The sequence below is a fragment of the Coregonus lavaretus genome (assembly GCF_964263955.1).
Source record: "Coregonus lavaretus genome assembly, contig: HAP1_SCAFFOLD_1740, whole genome shotgun sequence".
Lineage (NCBI taxonomy): Eukaryota > Metazoa > Chordata > Actinopteri > Salmoniformes > Salmonidae > Coregonus > Coregonus lavaretus.
The window spans coordinates 1-22,630 of record NW_028157553.1 but is presented as its reverse complement, the minus strand read 5'-3'; the positions used below and the strand labels follow the sequence as shown (position 1 = coordinate 22,630).

The following is a 22,630-nucleotide window of genomic DNA, read 5'->3' as shown; positions in this document are numbered from 1 at the left end:
ACTGAATCCCCTGTGAGGAATGGGTTACCCTGAAGTCGTCTACACCTGTCTGAAAGTATGGCACGATATCACCCATTTTACAGCACACAAGGAAAACAAACACTTCTGAAGACAGAACGATACATTTTATTAGTTTAAGGAACTGTACAGGTTATTCTTCCTGAGAATAAGTTATACCCAAAACGAGCGGTTTGATGAGATTGTACACATGGTAGGGACATTAAGGCCTAACAGTCTGGAGAGGCAGAATCTGTAAAGCTGGGTCAAATGAAAGACTTGACGAACGGGACTACCTGAAGTTGTCGAATAAGCTTGTTTTCCGTTGCAGAATGTTTTGCTACGTGTGCCCTATTGAATACGACCCAGGTAAAGAAGCAGAAAGGTTTAACTTGGGGCTCTATTCAATCCGTATTGCGGAAGTTCAGCGTTACTGGGGCGGCAGCTGGCAAGTCGCTCTGGGTAAGTGTCTGCTAAATGACGTTAAATTGAAATTTAAAGTCAATGTTAGCACAGGCTGCATTCATAGTAAACACTGCATATGTCAGCTCAATCTGAAAATACCTTTACTATTCTGCAATCTTAACGCTTTATTGATACAGATTGAATAGAGCACCTGGTTTAAATATACAAAAACTGTTTCAGTGATAAGGGAATGGCTAGCAATGGGACAGTGTTTTTTACCATAGAACTGCCAAACTATTGGATGATTCAAATCATTTGGCACATGATAGTTCATCTTCACTGGAATTTAAATGCGCCTCCCCCTTATGACAAAAAATAAGCCCCTCGTAACATTTCAATCCCAGAAATGCAGAAAAATATATTGATTTGTATATTTACTGTTAACTTAAAAAGTGGCATGTGACATGTTTGATAAAGAAATATTTTTTTTATATTTTATTATTCACTGTCCAGAGGTGCCTGAGTCTATGTAAGAGGATGCCAAAATATATAATTCTAGTCGAGAGTGTTGGGAAGAGCATTATATGCTGTGATACTGTAGGACAGGGAAGGTAAGTGTTTAACACAGACATCCCAACCATTGATCTCAGAAACACAATGTTAACCATTGCCATATATAGATAGCTTGTAGTTCTTCAATGGTTCAGATGTTCCAGTTAGATTTTTATTATATTTCCACATCTGTGATAATTATTAGCCACCTGGAAGAAGAAGACGTCTGACGTAAGCTGAAATTCATCTCTGGATAAAAAAAACATTAGCACAAACGAGACGCAGCCAAATCTAATAAAACAAGAGTTTGTATGTAACTGATCTCAAAACATCCAAGGATCCTGGAGTGCAGCGACAGACAAAACAGAAGTCTATAAAAAGTTTTTAGGAAGGGGATGGAAGGGTGCGATCAGGTCGAGTGACCACTGTCTCTGTCCTGCAGTATCAGGAGCTCTGATCGAGGTGTGAACTGAGCAGTCTTGACTTGTGACATTGTGCGGTCTATGATTGCTATGGGAGCTGAAACCAACCAGCCCTATTTCCACAGCACCAGACTCCCTTCCACTCTGTTATATCCCTCTCCCTCCCCTCGGAGGTCTTCCATGCCCAGGGAGCTAGGAGCCGGAGGGGGCTAGTGTGATCCCCGGGACTGGGCATGGATCATCTTGAGCCGGGCCTGGTCGATGACGTCTAGCAGGTTCTTGGCATCCACTGCCAGGGCATGTGCGGCCGTCAGCATCTGTTTCTTGTAGTCCTGCTGCAGGCTGGTGAGGACGTACTGCTGGGCCAGCTTCATCTTGTTGATCAGCTCGGCCAGGTCAGAGTTCAAGAGCTTCTGGGCCATCTCAATCTGCAGATGAAGAGAAAGACAGGAGTTAAAGAAAACACAATAGACAACTGGCTTTCAGTGTTAGATGTTTTTTGAGGCAAGACATAACTTATTTTGTCCTCAGACACAATAGGACAACAGTCAGAGGCAATATCTTGATTTGTAATGAAGAGTTATCACCTCTCTGTGTGTGCTTGCTGGTAACACTGGTATGGTCTCGTCCACTGTGGCCAATAGGGTTCTCAAAGCTAGTCCCACCTCCTGTGGTAAAAAAAGAACCAGGATATCACTAATATAAAATAAAGATGCAATGGCTTAGAAATCAGTGTCCCTCGACAGGTGAAATAATATCCTCTTGAGGAATGATCACCAACATACAACATTAATAATCACGATGACGATGATTCAACAATAAACTTTGTCCTTCATCGTTCATTCATGTCCTCTCTAGCTCAGTTTGTAGGGCATGGCGCTTGCAAAAGCAGGACAGTGGGTTTGATTCCCGGGACCACCATTATGTAACAAATGTATCCACGAATGACTAAGTCACTTTGGATGAACGAGTCTGCTAAATGGCATATATTATTATTATAGCCTTACCTTGACCATAGGGACGTACTCCTCTGGAGGGGCTGGCTGGATCTTACTGGACATCTCTATAACAGCCTTGACCAGACCCGTCACATTCTCATACACCTTGTCGTTGGAGCGGTCCAAGTTGGCCGTGGGGGGAGGGCTGATCTCCTGAGGCTGGATCTACACACCACATAGATGAGGATGAGTTGGTCCACATACAACATAGTGAGGGAAGTGAATCTATCTCCTTCAAATAATTTGAGTGATTCTACGGTGAATCTATGATGATAAAATGTGTGATTATGCTGATCTAATGGGACCCAATTGAGTGTCGGTGTTCTAGAGAAAATAAGCTAGGTGATTTTGTCTGACTTGATTTTTGATGAGTGCACAACCAGAAGTGTCCCATCTATCCTATTCACTGGAACCACGAGGTGGCGTAAAGCTAAAATGGTTTTGTTTCTGTAACCACTAGCCGCCAGCAATTTATAGATTAATCATGTAGTTTACAAAGTGAACACTAGATGACAGTATTTGCCAGAATTCCTGTTGCTCGATTCACAATATGAGAGCATTCAATCTCTGAACATGGTTGTGAATGACGTGTGATGAATTGGACAACCCAAAACAGACAAGTAGACAAACACACACACGCATGCCACGGTCCAGAGAGGAGGCAGATTGTGGTGTACTATAATCTACTAAACTACAGTTAGTGATGGTAACTATGACTACACAGCCCAACATGCATCACACCATACCACAGGGAAGAGAGTCATCAATGGAGGCCTACATATATTTATTATTACTCCCACTAATTGATTTGACATTAGTACTATGACTGACAAAAGAGCCAATACAGTAATTTGGTCATTACTGAAATGACTGCCACTGAATACTAGGATGATTTGCTTTGTTTATGGGTTTAAGCCTCACTGGTTTTAGAACATGAGCCTGGATGAAGTGGCCTCATCCGGAGTAGTCGCCTCTAGACACTGATCTAAGACCAGTTTGTGTTGCCCCCTCTAATGGTTACGGTTAGGATTCAGGGAGAGTAAACTGATCTTAAGGCCAATGCCACTATCCACTCGGCTAAGAAGGTTTGATGACTCCTGTACAGTGGTAGAGAATGTGTTATTAGAGCGCTCCCTAGTGGTCAGACAGTAACTGACAAACACAGAGCTCTTACCCTCCAGGGCTAAAGGGCAACAACAGTAGGTTGGTGCAGAGGCAAAACAAGGGAGGGCGAGCGGGAGGGAGAGGGGGATGCAGGGAAAACAGAAGAGAGAGAAAGGATTAACACTGCAGAACAGAAGGCAAAAGGCAACGCATGCAATGCATCAACACAATACAAGCAGATAGGGTCGTGTTCATTAGGGCACACCGTTTTAAAACACTTAGCAATTGAAAAGTTCAGATAGTATCTCCTGTTTCGAGTGATAAAGTTCTGAGTGCTAGTTGGATGTTGCACTGAGAAAAATATCCAAATGCCTGAACTCTATGGTATTCGGAGTTGCTGTATTGTATTGTTCATCATAACGTTAGCTTTCGCTGGGCGAACTGAGTAGTGAGTCTAAAACCTTTGATCTAGCATTTGATCCAGGATCATGATTAAAAGACAGTGAGAAGGGAGCTTTGGATTTCACCGGATTCTGTCTTGTTAGGAAGGACTGTGTTTTCCTTGGGCTTCTCTATACTCCACTGTATTACAAGCCTCAGTGTTTTAATTAGGTTTTATTTTCAGAGCTAGAAGAAGAGAGGCCTCGCTAAGGGTCTCCTTTCAAACTGTCTGCCTGGAAAGTTATGAGAGAGAAAAAGCACTCTGTTCCAACAGTCTTCATTTCACTGGCTTCTCTCGAAATGGACGGTTGTTGCATAACTAGGATCCAAAATAAAAGCCCAGAAAGTGTGGTTTACCGTGGGGCTTTTTCTGGGCCAGCTTGGCAGCGTCTGTCTGGGTGGGGCTGTGTGGCAGAAAGGTTGTGACCCTGGCGGTGTAGGGGTGGATGGTGGGGTCAGGGTGGGATGATTTTCATCTAACCACCACCCCCCCCCCCCCCCCCCCCATTTTTTGGGACAGTCATTGTATATTTTAGATTCTCATGGACAAGCATGATGCTGGGTATGTATAGTGCATTCAGAAAGTATTCAGACCCCTTGACTTAATAAGGCTTTAACGTAACCAAATGTGGGAAAAGTCAAGGGGTCTGAATACTTTCCGAATGCACTGTACATGTAAGCGTATATGCTAGTGTGTTCTAAGTGCAGATAAGTGTATGCATGTGTGTCTTGTGTAAGTGTGTGTATCCACGTGTCTTTAGTGTGTATTTCTACATCTGTCCATGTCTCTAAGTACTATCTCTGTCAGAGAGATGGGCTTTGGGTTGGGCTAGCCTTGCTCTGTACTGTCTGAGACCTGGGAGGGAGTGAGTGAGAGAGCGAGAGAGAGGGAGAGAGCGAGCAAGAGAGAGAGAAGGAGGTAGAGCGAAAGAGAGAGCGAGCGAGAGGGAGAGCGAGTGAGAGAGAGGGCTTCAGAGCTGAGCTGATCTAGGAGCCCCATTCTGTTCTGTTGACTAGGAGCAACTTTACCCGCCTGGGCTCCTGGTGAACCAGGGGAAATACTGACATGTTTTCAGAGCTTTTCCGTCCAGATCCCCATCTGCTCTGAATCTGGCTATAGGTTCAAGTTCTCACAGCTCCTGAATGAACTGGGAGGACATATTTTATGTAAGAACTTATAAAAGGAACTTGTGATGGCCAGGTGAGAAATAGAAAGCATGCTTGAAACAGCTGCAGCAACTCATAGCAGTAAAAAGCACATGCATTGTCTCAATATTGAAGTAATGGTCTCTTTCTCATACAACGTCATGGTGGTGGTTCAGGCTCAGAGTTTTTCCCTGACCATGTGACCTAACCAGGAGAAACTATAGGCCCTGCAACTCCTAGGTATGAGTCATGTAGCCTGGTCCCAGATCTATTTGTGCCGTCTTGCCAACTCCTAGACGGCCTCCTATGGGAGTTGGCAAGATAGCACAAACAAATCTAGGACCAGGCTAAACCAAGCTATGGTTTGTGTAATGCTGACCCTGGTGTAAGACATTAAGACAGTGTTGTCTTGGTGATGTGTTGCTGTAACGGTGACCCTGGTGTAAGACATTAAGACAGTGTTGTCTTGGTGATGTGTTGCTGTAACGGTGACCCTGGTGTAAGACATTAAGACAGTGTTGTTTTGGTGATGTGTTGCTGTAACGGTGACCCTGGTGTAAGACATTAAGACAGTGTTGTCTTGGTGATGTGTTGCTGTAACGGTGACCCTGGTGTAAGATATTAAGACAGTGTTGTTTTGGTGATGTGTTGCTGTAACGGTGACCCTGGTGTAAGACATTAAGACAGTGTTGTCTTGGTGATGTATTGCTGTAACGGTGACCCTGGTGTAAGACATTAAGACAGTGTTGTCTTGGTGATGTGTTGCTGTACCTTGACCCCGTCGTTGTAGCTATCTACAGGGTTGAGGCTGGCCAGACTGCCTAGGTGGCTGGGGGCTCCAGGACGAGGAGGCTTCTTAGGAGGGGCCACATGCTCTGAGAGGAGAGAGAGAGAGGGAAGATAGTTAATGTTTGTGTGTGTGAGAGTGAGTGGAGAGCGAGAGAGAGTGTGTGTGTGTGAGAGAGAAAGAGTGTGAGACAGAGGACTGTCACTTTGTGATGTGTGAACAATATGTGAGTATCAGAACACACAGCAGATAGATAGTTCACATGTGACAGATTGTGCTGATGATGGTCTTACCTGGTTTCCCCAGTCCCACTGGTTGGTATATGTGTTGGTTTCCTGTCTGAGGGGAAAATAGAAACACAAACCAGTGATTAGAAAGGCACATTGTCACTTTTCTGGCTGGCTGAACGTGCTTTTCCAACAGCACTCAGGATTAGGGCTTCCCATGGCCCAGTCTGTGTGTTTGTGTGTGTTATTGTGGGCACTCTGTGGGTAGCAGCATTACATATCTCAGACCTTCTGAGGCACGCAGCCAAATACATCCATGTTTCACCCAGCTACATTTCTCCAGCTCCTCCCCAAAACCCTCTTCTTCTCTCTTTATTTTAACACACTCTGGTGTTTTCTTCTCCCCCTCGCATTCCGATGCTTCCTCTTCTTAGAGAAGAGACCCACTCAGCCCAGTAGAGTTCTGTAATTACTGTGTAAATGGGTTTGGTTGGTTTGTGGGGGCTCTACAGCTGACGCCTGTTTTTAAAGATTATCCAGCAGAGAGAGAGTGAGGATGGCACGAGAAACGCCTGGCTGTAGCCACAGTATAGTTCCCAACCTCCCTAGACCCTATACACTTCAGCGTAGGGGGACTGGGGTGGTTCAGATAAAGCACTGTGTCTAGCTAGCCACGACATGCAGTGCACTACTGAGGTCTACGCTATGAAACTCAGACAAACTGTATTTTGTATTATGATTGAAATGGAAAAACATAATAAATTAATTGGTTTATTGAAAAACAATATTTCCTGCTTGTGTGTGTGAGAGTGTGTGTGTGTGACAGTGTGCGTCCTGCTCCATCCCTCTGGGGGTATGAACCCAAACAAGCGGTGGGCCATGGGAAACTCACCGGCCCTTGGAGACTGCAGTCCTCCCGGTCAATGCTGCCCCGCGAGTTCCTGGATTCTGGCTTCTGACGAGAACACAGAACAGAGGGTCAGAGAACTAGCTAGCCACAGCTGACCCCCTTTTATAACCACAACCTCAAAGATTTAAACAACTATATTTATCAGTGAAACCATCGTTACAGTAGTCTTGAAATAGAATAATATAGAGTTTCTGTTTCTTACAAAATAACAAGATGAAATTACTGTTGAATTCTCTTTCGTGTTTTGTTCCATGAGAGAATAGAACTCACAATTCCATACGAAACTAAATCTGCTCTGTTATCCTGCTGTGCTTACCCTCATTCTTCTTTGACTACCTCAAAGATCGGAGCCTGCTACCAACGAACAATACCAAATCAACCAATCATCCATCCAGTTTCAAGCTAAACAAGATTTATGCAACCCTGACAAACCACACAGATACCCAGAAACACAGACACTGTAGTCCAGTGACAGAACTATTTGCATAGAAGAAATCCTCAAGAGTTTCAGCAGCATCTTGTCTAAACAACCTTCTAGGCAGCCAAGTACCACTAGTAAAAAATATCCACACAGAAAGCCACCAAGATGACCACCACCCCTTCCCAGCCATGATCTGTACCGGTTTTCCAAAGCAGGACTTGAAAAGGTGCATCCTCTGAGCCTGTGGAAGTGTGGCTGTGTGGAGAGCGGTGGTCCCATCGGCAGAGTGAGACAAGAAACAACCAGAGTTTTCTGTTGTTGCTGCTGGAGGAGGAAGGCTTAAACGTGCCTGACGGGTTCATGCAGAGACTGATCCCACAGCAGACTCCTCTTGCTCTGTGGCTCACACTGACTCCTCTCTCTCTCCCTCCCGTCCCTCACTCTCTCTCTCTCCCCCTCCCTCTCTCCCCCTCTCCCCACAGCAGACTCATTTTGCCCTGTGGCTCACACTGACTCCTCTCTCTCTCTCTCGATCCATCTCTCTCTCCCCCTCCCTCTCGCCCTCCTCCTCTCTCCCCCTCTCCCCACAGCAGACTCCTTTTGCTCTGTGGCTCACACTGACTCCTCTCTCTCCCTCCCCTGCCTCGCTCTCTCTCCTCCCTCTCTCCCTCCCTTGCCTCGCTCTCTCCCCTCCCTCTCTCCCTCCCTTGCCTCGCTCTCTCCCCTCCCTCTCTCCCTCCCTTGCCTCGCTCTCTCCCCTCGCTCTCTCCCTCCCCTCTCTCCCCCCCCCCCTCCCCTCCCCTCTCTCCCCTCTCCCCCCCCCCCCTCCCCTCCCCTCTCTCCCCTCTCTCCCTCCCTCTCCCCCCTCCCTCCCCTCCCCCCTCTCTCTCCCCCCTCCCCCCCTCCCTCCACCCCCTTTTCTCTCTCCCCCCTCCCCCCTCCCTCCAACTCACTCTAGCCAACTCCACTTCCTCCTTCCCTATCCCTCACTCACCACTTTCTTTTTCTATCATTTTTTTTCTCTCAGTTCTCAATCCTTATTTGTTTACAGGAACACATAGAAAAGGCATCATATGAACCTGTTATCACAACCAAATATTTCACACAAATCACATCCATACAGATAGACAGTGTAGCCATTTAACTTTCACCAAGGAAATACTAAGGAAGACTGTCAGTGCCGTCCGTTCGTCTGCCAGATCTGCCAAAAGGATCTTTATGACTGAGAAACAGCATGAACCCACCACAGGCTGAGTTTTCCACTCATCTTCCACAATATCTGCCGGCCAAATTAAACCGGCAGCATTAATGAAAGCTCTTATTCTGGCTGGCCGGGGCTGTGGAGAAACAGACGCAGTCCTCCAGAATTTCCAAAGGAAAGCCTTCTGAGAGGGAGAGGGATTGTCAAAGGGTGTGGAGGGACTGTCTGTCAACACAGTGGCTGGCTGCTCAAATACCATTACCGTTAAAGATCCCTTTAAACTCACCCTTTAAAACTATTTTAAGTCCTGTGCAATTGTCTTGTTAGACGTGACAACAACACAAACATTTCCAAGGTCCACAAATGTGATCCTTTATCAACATATTATTTATACGACTGGCTTTTTAAATGTATTGCTCAAACAATGTAGATGGCCTATTGTGGACATTAATCATATGATTGAAGAGTAAAAAGATAAGAAATAAAGTAAAGAGCAGGAAGGGCAGCACTGCTGTCATCTTTAACCATCACATAGTTCCTCTAGTCAGTCTAGCTCTACCCACACACAAAGAGTGAGAGAGAGAGGAGAGAGAGAGAGTAGGGGGAGAGAGAGAGAGAGAGAGAGAGAGAGAGAGAGAGAGAGAGAGAGAGAGAGAGAGAGAGAGAGAGAGAGAGAGAGAGAGAGAGTTCTAGAATGCTGCTGGCTGATCCATGCATTTCCCTCAGGAGGTGAGTCTGTGGTCACAGGTCTGTCTTCCCGCCTTAATTCACTGAATAAAAACAACAATGATCTGAATCTCCTCAGATCGTAGAAAAGTAAATAAACCGACCCAGAAGGGGGATGAGGGGCTGAAGGATGAAATGGTCGAGAAAACACCAGCCAGCATGACAATGTAATCAAATCCAGAAGTTTACTCCACTAAACAGTCAGTGGCAGACTGAATACAGATATGATGCTTTTGGGGCAGACTGACTGGATAACAGTTGAATAGATAGCTATAGCAATTACTTTACAGTCATTTAGTATTGACATTACATCTTAGGTAGAGAGAGTATGTTTCCTGGTCACAAGGATCAAGTGATGGACAATGGTGGTAGAATGATGTAGAGAGCATATGCTTGCTGTTAAGGAGTTAGTGTGGTTTAGTGGATGAAAGGTGTTGTTCCTAATGTAAAACCTCTACCAAATAAACAAAGGTGTGGTTAAGAGTATATTAGCTGGTTTCTTAGCATGATCGAGACAGAGAGCCAGTGCAGGGTGGAAGAAGGTACTGGGTGAATAAGGGTCTGTTACCAGGAAGCTATCTTCCTGCTCCAACCAGCGTCAAGTCTCTCTCTCCCTCCCTCCCTCTCTCGCGCTCTCTTTCTCCTTCTTGCTCTCCCTCTCTCATTCTCTCTCTCTTTCTCCCTCCCTCGCCCTCTCTACCGCTCTCTCTCTACCTCTCTCCCTCTCTCTCTACCTCCCTCTCTCTCTACCTCCCTCCCTCTCTCTCTACCTCCCTCCCTCTCTCTCTACCTCCCTCCCTCTCTCTCTACCTCCCTCCCTCCCTCTCTCTCTACCTCCCTCCCTCCCTCTCTCTCTACCTCCCTCCCTCCCTCTCTACCTCCCTCCCTCCCTCTCTCTCTACCTCCCTCTCTCTCTCTCTCTCCACCTCCCTCCCTCCCTCTCTACCTCTCTCTCTACCTCTCTACCTCTCTCTCTCTACTTCTCTACCTCTTTACCCCTCTCTCTCTACCTCCCTCCCTCTCTCTCTACCTCCCTCCCTCTCTCTCTACCTCCCTCCCTCCCTCTCTCTACCTCCCTCCCTCCCTCTCTCTCTACCTCCCTCTCTCTCTCTCTCTCTACCTCTCTCTCTACCTCTCTCTCTCTACTTCTCTACCTCTCTCTCTCTACCTCTCTCTCTCTACCTCTCTCTCTCTACCTCTCTCTCTCTACCTCTCTCTCTCTACCTCTCTCTCTCTACCTCCCTCCCTCTCTACCTCCCTCCCTCCCTCTCTACCTCCCTCCCTCTCGCTCTCTCTCTCCCTCCCTCTCCCTCTCTCTACCTCCCTCCCTCTCTCTACCTCCCTCCCTCTCTCTACCTCCCTCCCTCCCTCTCTACCTCCCTCCCTCTCTACCTCTCTACCTCCCTCCCTCCCTCTCTACAGTGGCTTGCGAAAGTATTCACCCCCCTTGGCATTTTTCCTATTTTGTTGCCTTACAACCTGGAATTAAAATAGATTTTTTGAGGGTTTTTATCATTTGATTTACACAACATGCCTACCACTTTGAAGATGCAAAATATTTTTTCTTGTGAAACAAACAAGAAATAAGACAAAAAAACAGAAAACTTGAGCGTGCATAACTATTCACCCCCCCAAAGTCAATACAATAGAGCCACCTTTTGCAGCAATTACAGCTGCAAGTCTCTTGGGGTATGTCTCTATAAGCTTGGCACATCTAGCCACTGGATTTTTGACCATTCTTCATGGCAAAACTGCTCCAGCTCCTTCAAGTTGGATGGGTTCCGCTGGTGTACAGCAATCTTTAAGTAATACCACAGATTCTCAATTGGATTGAGGTCTGACTTTGACTAGGCCATTCCAAGACATTTAAATGTTTCCCCTTAAACCACTCAAGTGTTGCTTTAGCAGTATGCCTTGGGTCATTGTCCTGCTGGAAGGTGAATCTCCGTCCCAGTCTCAAATCTCTGGAAGACTGAAACAGGTTTCCCTCCAGAATTTCCCTGTATTTAGCGCCATCCATCATTCCTTCAATTCTGACCAGTTTTCCCAGTCCCAGCCCATGAAAAAACATCCCCACAGCATGATGCTGCCACCACCATGCTTCACTGTGGGGATGGTGTTCTCAGGGTGATGAGAGGTGTTGGGTTTGCGCCAGACATAGCGTTTTCCTTGATGGCCAAAAAGCTCAATTTTAGTCTCATCTGACCAGAGTACCTTCTTCCATATGTTTGGGGAGTCTCCCACATGCCTTTTGGCGAACACCAAACGTGTTTGCTTATTTTTTTCTTTAAGCAATGTCTTTTTCTGGCCACTCTTCCGTAAAGCCCAGCTCTGTGGATTGTATGGCTTAAAGTTGGTACTATGGACAGATACTCCAATCTCCGCTGTGGAGCTTTGCAGCTCCTTCAGGGTTATCTTTAGTCTCTTTGTTGCCTGTCTGATTAATGCCCTCCTTGCCTGGTCCGTGAGTTTTGGTGGGCGGCCCTCTCTTGGCAGGTTTGTTGTGGTGACATATTCTTTCCATTTTTTAATAATGGATTTAATGGTGCTCCGTGGGATGTTCAAAGTTTCTGATATTTTTTTATAACCCAACCCTGATCTGTACTCCTCCACAACTTTGTCCCTGACCTGTTTGGATAGCTCCTTGGTCTTCATGGTGCCGCTTGCTTGGTGGTGCCCCTTACTTAGTGGTGTTGCAGACTCTGGGGCCTTTCAGAAGGGGTATATATATACTGAGATCATGTGACACTTAGTTTGCACACAGGTGGACTTTATTTAACTAATTATGTGGCTTCTGAAGGTAATTGGTTGCACCAGGTCTTATTTAGGGGCCTCATAGCAAAGTGGGTGAATACATATGCACGCACCACTTTTCCGTTATTTACTTTTTAGAATTTTTTGAAACAAGTAATTTTTTTCATTTCACTTTACCCAATTTGGACTATTTTGTGTATGTCCATTACATGAAATCCAAATAAAAATCTATTTAAATTACAGGTTGTAATGCAACAAAATAGGAAAAAACGCAGAGGGGTATGAATACTTTTGCAAGGCACTGTACCTCTCCTACTCTCTCCCTCCCTCCCTCCCTCCCCCTCTCTCTCTCTACCTCTCCTACTCTCCCTCTTGCTCTCGTTCTCTCTCTCCTTCTCCCCCCTCTCAGGATGGTGTGTGTGAGAAAGTAGTTGGTGAATAATGGTCCGTTACCAGGAAGCACTCCTCCTGCTCCAACCAGCGCTGGTCCTCCTCCATCTGCTGCTGCTGTATCATCAGCCTCTCCTCCATCAGGTGGGGGGGCAGCGCCTGGCCCAGACCACGCATGTCCAACGCACCTCCATCCTGAGAAAGGGAGGGAGATATTGCATTAGTATTTAGCCATGTCTGCGATTGCTACAGATGTACCAAGCTCAGACAATAGCTGATGAAATTCAGAATTCCCCCTGTATACAATTGGCAGAAGCACATAGTAAAAAGAGTCTACATATATATTTGGGTGGAGCTCTATCTCTCACCTCCATGTTGGGGGACCACATGGGGACGTCCCCTGGCCGGTGGTGGTTCCAGGGCTCATGGGGGTCCAGGACACCGGCCTGGGAAGGGTAACCTCCACTGGGCATAGTAGGCATGCCGTGAGGGGCCAGGGTACCCAACCTGGATATGGTAGGACAGACGACAGGTGAAAAGCCCATTTTGTTTGGAGAGAGGATTATGATGATACCAAAGCCTTGTCTGTGAGGCAAGGCTGTTCATCATATAGCATTGGGCCCCAGTTAGCATTTCAGGGTACAGGGAAACACTTCGCTTGCAGTATAATGCAATAACTAATTATTGACCCCCAGACACAAAGACCTCTGGGACTAAAAGTATGAGCCTGAATGTGACATGTCACCATTAGCACTGGCTGATAAGCATCTTAATAATAACTGACCTGATCATAAAATAAAAACTTTAAATATGCATACTGATACTCAAAATGCCTTTTAAAGACCCCGAAGCGATAACAACAGAATTTGAGAGTGGATTTTTCAGCAGATGGAATCTGCCTTAAGTCAACAATGCCAGCAGTTGACTTAAGCGCTACAGGAAATGCCTGCTGTCAGCTATGTTTTATGGGCAGCTGAAGTGCTGCAAAATAACTTAGTTTGGGAAGATATTATTTCTCGTTCTCACTGCATTCAGAAAGGGGGAAGCCGGGCACCTCTCCATCAATTCACTTTTGGCTTCAAGCACCCTTTCACAGTTTTACCCAAAAGCATAGAGTTGAGCACTTTCTCTGCCTTCACGCATCAATCCACTAGCAAGTAGAAACAAAACCACATTTACTAAACCAGTATTGCCAGTACCTGATTATCAATACAAATGATATAATGGTAATACCATAGAAATAGAACAGACTTGGAAACTAGGCGTCCCATTTCTAATTCTATAGGTAATACACAGTAGCTGTGGTAAAAGTGTTAGTATAGTACAGTAGTATAGTACAGTAGTATAGAAGTATAGTACAGTAGAACAGTACAGTAGTATAGTACAGTACCTGGTAATGGTTGAGCTGCCCAGCATGCTGAGGGCTGGGGTAGAATCCTTCACTAGACCGAGGCTGGGGTAACCAGGTCTGCTAGGCTGCACAGGGAGGGGAGAGAGATCATACTGTAAGTAGCCTGAAGAACACATTGGATATTTAGACCTCCTGCAGTGTGTGATCACCATCTATCGGACAGGGAGCACTAGTTCCTAAAATTAGTAATTTAGTCTATCTGTGCCTAAAGATATCTAAGGTAAACATCTCAGAAATGTCATATTATACCCCTAGGGCAGGGGTAGGGTTAGGGAGGGTTCTAATTTTAGGTGGGGGGGGGGGGGGGGGGGTGGGGGTTAGGGTAAGGGAGGGATCTTACTTTAGGGGTGGGGGGTTAGGGAGGGCTCTTACTTTAGGTGGGGGTTAGGGAGGGTTCTTACTTTAGTGGGGTTAGGTTCTTACTTTAGGGGGGTTAGGGAGGGCTCTTACTTTAGGGGGGGGTTAGGGTTAGGGAGGGTTCTTACTTTAGGGGGTTTAGGGAGGGCTCTTACTTTAGGGGGGGGGGGGGGTTAGGGTTAGGGAGGGTTCTTACTTTGGGGGGGGGGGGTTAGGGTTAGGGAGGGTTCTTACTTTAGGGGAGGTTAGGGGAGGGCTCTTACTTTAGGGGGGGTTAGGGAGGGCTCTTACTTTAGGGGGAGGGAGTTAGGGTTAGGGAGGGGTTCTTACTTTAGGGGGAGGGGTTAGGGTTAGGGAGGGTTCTTACTTTAGGGGGGGTTAGGGTTAGGGAGGGTTCTTACTTTAGGGGGAGTTAGGGTTAGGGAGGGTTCTTACTTTAGGGGGAGTTAGAGTTAGGGAGGGTTCTTACTTTAGGGGGGGGGTAGGGAGGGCTCTTACGTTAGGGGGGGTTGGGGTTAGGAGGGTTCTTACTTTAGGGGGGGGTTAGGGTTAGGGATGGTTCTTACTTTGGGGGGTTAGGGTTAGGGAGGGTTCTTACTTTAGGGGGGGTTAGGGTTAGGGAGGGTTCTTACTTTAGGGGGGGTAGGAGGGCTCTTACGTTAGGGGGGGTTGGGTTAGGGAGTGTTCTTACTTTAGGGGGGTTAGGGTTAGGGAGGGTTCTTACTTTGGGGGGTTAGGGTTAGGGAGGGTTCTTACTTTAGGGGGGGTTAGGGTTAGGGAGGGCTCTTACTTTAGGGGGGTAGGGTTAGGGTCAGGAGGGTACTTACTTTAGCTGGGGTTAGGGTTGTGGAGGTTTCTTACTATGGGGGGATTAGGTTTAGAGAGGGTTCTTACTTTAGGGGGGGGGCTTCGTCGGAGCCCCCTGAGTCCCAGGACACAGTGACCTGACGTCTCATCTCCATCCTTAGTCTCTCCTCCTGCTGGGCCTTCTCCTCCTCTAGGATAGTACTGCAGGGAACACACATACACACACACAACAAACAGGTTAGCATACACAGCTAACTGCAGGGAACACACATACACACAACAGGTTAGCATACACAGCTAACTGCAGGGAACACACACACACACACAACAGGTTAGCATACACAGCTAACTGCAGGGAACACACACACACACACACAACAGGTTAGCATACACAGCTAACTGCAGGGAACACACATACACACAACAAACAGGTTAGCATACACAGCTAACTGCAGGGAACACACACACACACAACAGGTTAGCATACACAGCTAACTACAGGGAACACACACACACAACAGTTTAGCACACTTAACATTTATAAAAAAGACTGAACATTTCAACAAAATCATCTAAATTACTGTAGCCTGAAATACAATCATGTTCCTATCACAGACGAGCTGCATTGCAGATGTGATTTTGTTTGTTTGTTGGGCAAATTGATTATCTGTATCCGTTGCCAGGTTCCCAAATCCATCCATGAATCCATTAATGTCATCATCCGATCATCCATCATTCGATCCTACATCCAATTTAGCTTACAGGGAAAACGCTCATCCCCCAAGGTTTATGCCTCTGAGAGCCCATCCAAACACACCAGAACACAGATGAACCATCAGCTCCCTGGTCACATCCCCAGGCCTGCAGCGGAGGTGTGTGAGAGTCTAGCAGCAGCCTGGTAAATCCTGTACTGTTTTGCTAAACTCTCTTTATCAGAGCCAGCTAGCTCCAGCTCAACCCCTCCACCTCCACTAGCTTCCCTCTCCTTCCTCCCTCTGCCTTGGACAGCCTGTTGTGGTTGGCCCCCGGCCAGAAAGCTTATCAGCCAGCCGCCACTGGACTGGACTGACTGGGAAGTATGACGCTGTGGAACTAAATATCAGGGTCGTATTCATTACGGCACAACATAGCAAAACGTTTCACAACGTAATGCAAAAACAGTGTTTCTTTTTGGACAAGTTCAGGTAGTCTGTCCCTGTTTCACTCAGTTTTCTTCCGTTTGGTGCCTAATGAATGCGTCCCAGGGTTTGGCTAGAGGAGAGGCGATCGTAAGGAAGTGCTGTCCTTAAGACACACTATGAATGCCTTCACAGTGGTAGTAAAACTTGGTGTAGCTTACTCTTTGGCCCTTAATTGGTCAAAAACCGCAACAGACAAAGTGGGTATCCCAGGAGCCTTGACGGGTGCTCACTGGAATCTCTGCTGCCCTGTGTTTCCTTTCTCTCCCGGTGCATTATGGATCTAAGGGCTGTGCGTTACTATGGGCTAGACTAGAGACAATGGGCTGTTCACACACTGTACCCAAGAGCTCAAAATGGAGCATGAACAGTCACACTCATGATGGCTCACACAGACGCACACACACACGCAACCAGCACAGACGCAACCAGCACACACGCACACACACACGCAACCAGCACACACGCAACCAGCACACACACGCGCACACACACACAACCTGCACACACACGTCAGACCCTTCTTCGTACAGTGCAATAAATCCAGTGACAGGGTAACTATCACCCAAACACAGCAAAGACTTTGGATACTGGTAGCTTAGCGGTTTAAGAGCGTTGGGCCAGTAACCGAAAGGCTGCTGATATCGAATCCCTGAGCCGGCAAGGTGGAAAAATCTGCCGTTCTGCCCTTGAGCAAAGGCATTTAAACCCCAACAACTGCTCCCCAGGCGCCGTGGATTAAGGCATCCCACTGCACCTCTCTGATTCAGAGGGGTTGAGTTAAATGCGGAAGACACATTTCGGTTGAATGCATTCTGTTGTGCTACTGACTAGGTATCCCCTTTCCCTACAGACAACCAACCACATAGTCCTCTACCTCTGTCTCTCCCAAAACATACCCACTGCTCAACATAGGGCTGTGGGGACTGTGCTGAATATGGGTCCAATGGCATGGGAACTATTATCTAGTAGGGACACATGAGTCACAGTTCAGTGAGTCTAAAGTTAACAGGAAAGAGAGTGGCTCACATCCTTTAGGGCTTTATCTATGGACAGACAGACATTTTTACCTACTAAGGCAAATGGCCCATGGGATGCGTAGGCAATAAATCCACCACACAAGGGCTGCATCCCAAATGGGACCATAGGGCTCCGGTCAAAAGTAGTGCGCTATATAGGGAATAGGGTGCCATTTGGGACGCAGTCGAGGACTACCCACAGTAATTTACCCACACACACCATCTCCTGTGGCTTTGCTTCAGTTAGACTAAAATATATACTACATACATCACACTTTATCCAGCTACCATGGATTTGACTGATATAGATAGACCATTGAAGTGCATTGTGTGCTGATAATTGATAGTCTCTATTGGGAATATGGCATCAACCTGTTGCCTCTTATGTGGACTACAACTTAAGTAGCTGAGACCACACTGTTTCCAAACTTTACTGAAGTGTCCTATACTTTAATACATGAAACAGTGACCTCTTGAGTAGCAATGTTGAACATCATTCTTCCAGAGTTATAAAGGAGGGAAAACGTATGTAAAAGAACACTGGCATGACCTGAACTTCTCCCCTCAGGGTTACTGACCTGAGCTGGGTTTTGAGCTCTGTGAAGCGGGGTCTCTTGCTGGGGTCGTAGGCCCAGCACTTGGTCATCAGGCTGTAAAGGGTGGGGGGACAGTTGTGGGGCATGGCCAGACGCTCTCCGTTCTCTATCCGCCCGATGACATCATTGTTCTTTACCCCCTGGAAGGGCTTGATACCGTACATGAGGATTTCCCACATACACACACCTGGAGGGGAGGGGAAAGACTGTTAGGACAGGCTCTAGATATAACACCACAGACAGACAGAAACAAACACATACAGACGCACGCGCATACACACGCACACACACACACACACACACACACACACGAGTTGATCGCTAGATGAGCGTTATTTGTAGCTGCCAAACTCACCAAACATCCACACATCGCTGGCTGAGGTAAAGCGTCTGAAGTTGATGGACTCTGGAGCCATCCATTTGATTGGCAGTTTCCCTTTGGAAGCTGAAAAACCAGTTGAGCAATAGAGACAGTCAAATGCATCAACTCATCTACAAGTGATTTCATCATATGTACCCTATTTTGTTCCATGTTGTTGTTGTGTTAGTCTGATCAGTTGTAAGCGCTTACAAGCATCAACATTTGGAGTAGGGTGAAGTTTCCCCTAGACGCTGATCTTGGGTCAGTTTTGCATTTCCCACACTAATGGTTAAGGTTAGGATTGGTGGAGGAGAAGCTGATCCTAGATTTGTACCAAGGGGAAACTTCAGCCTGCAATACCTTTCACAACCACCAGATGGTGGTAAAATATCAGCCTGGAATCCCGTACATTTGTACCATAGACTTAGATAGACATTGCATCATTGTATCTGACCCATTATGGCACTGCCCATGCTAAAACAGGCTTTTAGGCACTAGAATCCTCTATCTCTCTCTATGGTTTGTACCTTTGTAGTAGGAGCTGTCCTCCATGTAGCGGGAGAGGCCAAAGTCTCCCAGCATCACACAGTCTGTGGAAGACACTAGCACATTCCTGGCAGCAATGTCCCTGAGGAGATACACGCATACATATACACAATGAGTAGGAATCCTGGAAAACCTGAGGATTTTGACAGCCTGGCACCAAAAAATATATTAGAAAGTGTCAAAAACGTCATTTTATATTGTCTCTGTAAACCTAAATAACGGCTGTTAAAGTGGGTCATGGTCTTACCTATGAACAAAGCGTTTGCTCTCCAGGTAGGCCAAGGCTGTGCTGAGCTGGTGGGAGAACAGGATCAACGTTGACAGGTCCAGGTTGTACTTCCTTACTTGTAAAAAGGACCTCAACTGGAAGAGATGAAAACATCGATAAGATACAAGATATCCTCTTTGTTATGACAGTGGTAGAGGGATGACAGCAGGAATGATAGTGTTTTGACAGAGATAGAGGGATGACAGCAGGAATGATAGTGTTTTGACAGAGATAGAGGGATGACAGCAGGAATGATAGTGTTTTGACAGAAATATAGGGATGACAGCAGGAATGATAGTGTTTTGACAGAGATAGAGGGATGACAGTAGGAATGATAGTGTTTTGACAGAGATAGAGGGATGGCAGCAGGAATTATAGTGTTTTGACAGAGATAGAGGGATGGCAGCAGGAATTATAGTGTTTTGACAGAGATAGAGGGATGACAGCAGGAATTATAGTGTTTTGACAGAGATAGAGGGATGACAGCAGGAATGATAGAGTGTTTTGACAGAGATAGAGGGATGACAGCAGGAATGATAGAGGACACTTTGGCCCCGTTTCCAAATGTGTTCTTGCGTTCTGTGTTCTCCCATTTATTACAAGAATGACAAGAACTCCAATAACACCTTTGCAATACATACTGTAGGTATTGATCCAAACATACTTTGTGTTTGAATGGCTCAGTGCCAACCTAACCTCCAGGTCGCCTCACCTCTCCCATCGTGCACAGCTCCATGATGATCCACACTGGGTTTTCTGTGATCACACCGATTAGCTTCACTATGTGGGGGTGGTCGAACTGACGCATGGTCACTGAGGAACACACACATCAATGGGGTGTGAGGATTTCACAGAACAGTTTAGAACTAAAGAGAAAAGAGAGAAAAGGCTCCCTGGGATAGGTCTAACACATGGGGGCTCAAACGCCTCTGTTCAAACACTGTCAATAGTTGAGTCCCAAATAAAATAAAATAAAATGTTATTTGTCACATGCGCCGAATACAACAGGTCACCTTACAGTGAAATGCTTACTTACAAGCCCTTAACCAACAATGCAGTTTTAAGAAAAATAAGTGTTAAGTAAACAATAGATAAGTACAAAATAAAAGCAGTAAAATAACAGTAAAATAACAGTAGCGAGGCTATATACAGGGGGTAACGAACGGTACAGTCAAATGGCATCCTATTCTCTACTTAGTGCACTCCCTCAACAGTCTGTGAACCGTGTAAACCCAATGAGCAAAGCAACCTGAGACTACCATCAGGCAGCGTGTGTGTGTACATGGCAACCAGCAGCAGCTGCAGTCATCATCAGGCCCATTACAGTGACGCAGCACAACATCTGAGCACACTCACGTGCTTCCTGAAGGAACTTCTCGCGCACGCTGTCCGACGTGCAGTTCTTGCATGTTTTAATGGCCACGTTTAGAGTGGGATTCTCCTGTAAGAGAAATTTGAGAAAATATTGGATTAGTTTGTGTGCATTACTGGTAGTGGACAATATCATGACAATTTTGACCATAAATAAGAGGCCAGATGTGTTTAGGTAGACAGTAACCTAAACAGAATTGAAAGGAACACGTGAGGACTGAGGGTGATAGGGGAGATGCTTTGGCTGCATTTAGCCAGACAGTTGCAGTACTATTTACCGGGCTGTTGTAGACTCCCTGGTGGACGTCTCCAAACTGTCCCTCTCCGATGCAGCGTCCCAGCTCTATCCTGTCTCTCTGGATCTCATAGTCCCTGGCTGGGGAGGGAGAGATAACTCCTGTTAGTTCCACTGACTCTCATAGTCCCTGGCTGGGGAGGGAGAGATAACTCCTGTTAGTTACACTGACTCTCATAGTCCCTGGCTGGGGAGGGATAGATAACTCCTGTTAGTTACACTGACTCTTATAGTCCCTGGCTGGGGAGGGATAGATAACTCCTGTTAGTTACACTGACTCTCATAGTCCCTGGCTGGGGAGGGATAGATAACTCCTGTTAGTTACACTGACTCTTATAGTCCCTGGCTGGGGAGGGAGAGATAACTCCTGTTAGTTACACTGACTCTTATAGTCCCTGGCTGGGGAGGGAGAGATAACTCCTGTTAGTTACACTGACTCTCATAGTCCCTGGCTGGGGAGGGAGAGATAACTCCTGTTAGTTACACTGACTCTCATAGTCCCTGGCTGGGGAGGGAGAGATAACTCCTGTTAGTTACACTGACTCTCATAGTCCCTGGCTGGGGAGGGAGAGATAACTCCTGTTAGTTACACTGACTCTTACAGGGAAAATGACTCACCAATAAGATGATCTGTGTGTGTGTGTGTTGATGAGGCCTTTTTTGGTTGTTAATAATAACAGCAAGAAGCCTTGGCTGTATTTTCACTGCAGTAGACGGTAATACTGTATGAAATACTGTATATATCTGTATAAGGCAATTCACACCCACCACCAGGCAATGACATACACACTGCAACAGAAAATGATCAGGCTGTGGTGATGTCAACAGACATAGTCCTCAATATATTTGGTTCCTCCCTGTGCATTTGAAATTACAACAGGCTACCACTTTGGTTTGATGGACTGTATCCATTTTAGTAATTTACCAGACCCTCTTATCCAATTAAGATGAATGCACAATTTCTCTTCAGACAGACACATAACAAAAAAATTATAAATGGAATATCACAACAAAACATTCAAGCAATGGTGAAATTAAAGAAAAACCAAGGAAGAAACACATCAACATGAAAAATAAATAAATAAGCCAATTGAACAATCACTATTGAAGACGCTTTCAACTCTGGTACTGAATGGATGAGATTGCTTCATCTCACAGCTAGCGAGATATTTTACTTGGGTTCAGCAAACAGTATTAAAGTGATAGTTCACTTCAAATTCAACGTTTTTCAAGGGTTTGAATGGATTGAAAAATACCAGTTCCCTCTAAGCTGATGAAATGAAACAATTCCTATCCATTTGGGATGGAGGCGTATGGATGAATCTGAAAAGTCTGGCAAACTTTGATTTTAGAGGGAATTGAATTGATTTTAAGATGACCAGTAGGTTACTAAACTTATGAAATACCTCCAGTAGAAGAGTTGAATGAGCCGTTCTAGTACAGTACACAAGAACAATTACAGACATAAAAAACAGAGAGACAAACAGATCGAGAGAGGCAGCGTTACCTTCGTCTACTCCATAGCTCACTGCTGGGCGGTTAGGATAAAGAGAGGTGGCTTTTAGAAACCATTCGCAACAGAACAGGACAAACACACACAGAAGAAAGTAAGACGAAGGGGAATAGATGTTATGTGGCTTTAAAATAACCAACTTCTGAGTGCACAAAGCTAGGTGTCAATGGGGAAAAACAGGTTATCCTGTAGAACAAGAATATGTGCTAGAAAGCTACACGTGTTACATTAGATATCTCCTTACACATGTTGAAGCTTTTGTATGTCAAAACTTGATCATCTATAAATGGATAATGTGTTGTTATCTAAGGCTGCCTCAGATGGCACCCTATTCTAATTCCTATTGGCCCTGGTCAGAAGTAGTGTACTAAACAGGGAATAGGGTGCCATTTGGGACTCAAAACTATTTCTTGGGTATAGACCCAGT

The 22,630-nt window shown here is 45.9% G+C and overlaps 1 pseudogene across 1 annotated transcript; it reads right to left on the bottom strand.

The window, feature by feature from the left end:
• Nucleotides 1–110: 110 nt before the first annotated feature.
• On the bottom strand, nt 111–22,347 carry LOC311125274 (focal adhesion kinase 1-like; annotated as a pseudogene). The gene is made up of 18 exons: nt 22,198–22,347; nt 20,674–20,771; nt 20,381–20,465; nt 19,737–19,837; nt 19,004–19,119; nt 18,738–18,838; nt 18,205–18,294; nt 17,832–18,036; nt 15,144–15,257; nt 13,872–13,957; nt 12,850–12,988; nt 12,545–12,676; nt 6,972–7,034; nt 6,146–6,191; nt 5,837–5,940; nt 2,384–2,539; nt 1,964–2,044; nt 111–1,804 (listed from the first exon to the last, which is right to left on the bottom strand). The product of its transcript is annotated as a focal adhesion kinase 1-like (transcript).
• Between the last annotated feature and the right edge of the window lie 283 nt (nt 22,348–22,630).